Here is a 1408-nt window from a genome sequence, read left to right on the forward strand (position 1 = left end):
TTAGTCCATCTCTAAGAGTTGCCAAAGTCCCAACAGTTTCATTATTGCTGAGAAGTCCAAGTCCCAAGTCTCCTCCAAGATCCAAGGCAAACTCTCAACTGTGAGCCCCTGTACAAATGAAAAGTTAAATACATCCAACATTCAAAGGCAAAAGATAAACACTGCTATTCTAAAAGGTACACACAGAAGGATACAAACCATTGGGGCAAAAACAAATTCAAAATCCAGCAGGACAAATATTAAGTCCTGTAGTTCCATGGGGGACATCCGAAGCAATCTGCGGCAAATTGTGAGCTCCATGTGGCTCTGCTCCTGTGGCACTCGTGGCTCCCATGGCTTCTCTCTTAGGGCCAGCTTTGCTCCCTCCTTGAAGTTTTCCTTAGATGATCCATGTTCCTGGCTTTTCCAGATTTCTGGGCTTTCCACTGAGTAGGCTTCTCACAGCTTTACACACTGTCCTCTCGGGGGCTCACTGCCTGACCTCCCAGGCCTTTTTCTGAATTCTAGGTGGAAGCCTTCCTAACCTCAGAACTCTTGCATTCTGCATGCGCCTAAAACCCCTTCATGCCCGAGGTGTCCTCCGGAGTTCTAGGTTCCTACAGAACCCAGAGCATGTAGGAATGCCAGCCAGAGCTGGGATCCCTCTGTTCACCCGTAGAGCCACCTTCTGCCTGGGGCCTCTGTGGCCACGTGGTTGAGGCTGAGGTCTGCTACCCACTGGAGCAATAGCCAGGCTTTCCTCTCTCTTGGATGTGGAGGTCGAGTGCCTGGATCACTGAGCACTCTACCCCAGATTCTGAGGAACAAATTCTCTATGCTGGCACCATTCTGGAGTCTAGTATGGCTGCCGCCTCCATTCTGGAACTTGGGACTCTGCGAATTTCTCCTCAAAGCAAAGTCCCTCCCACGCTTTTGGTTCTCAGGCTGCACAGAGCGAGACCCTGCCACCTCCAGTGATGCCCTCAGGATGTTTTTTTTACTCTCCGGCTCCTTCCTAGCAATGGAGATCCTCTGAGCTCTATCTTTACAGTCCACAGCTTCATTAGAGCTTCCTTTCTGGCCAAACTCACATTTTAAATCATTCTACTGGGCTCTTTGTTCTCCATTCTCCACATATGTTTGACTAAAGGCCCCGAATAATAACCATGTCACTGCCCCAATATTAAGCTGCTTTGAAATTTCTTTTGAAAGATTCATCAGTCCTCCATGGTTAATCTCAGTCTCAGACAAAGTCTCTGGACATGGGCAAAATTCAGACAAGATTTCTGCCAAGCCAGAATAAATGATCTGGAGTCCAACAACCAATGCAGCCCTTCTTCCCAGCAGAAACCTCCCAGCCTTGCTTTTACAGGCAGCATTTCTGTCAGTCTTCTGGTCTGAGCTCTGACCAGAATCTCCCCTACGGAAC

The sequence above is a fragment of the Octodon degus genome, unplaced genomic scaffold, assembly GCF_000260255.1.
Source record: "Octodon degus isolate 3935 unplaced genomic scaffold, OctDeg1.0 scaffold00057, whole genome shotgun sequence".
Taxonomy (NCBI): domain Eukaryota; kingdom Metazoa; phylum Chordata; class Mammalia; order Rodentia; family Octodontidae; genus Octodon; species Octodon degus.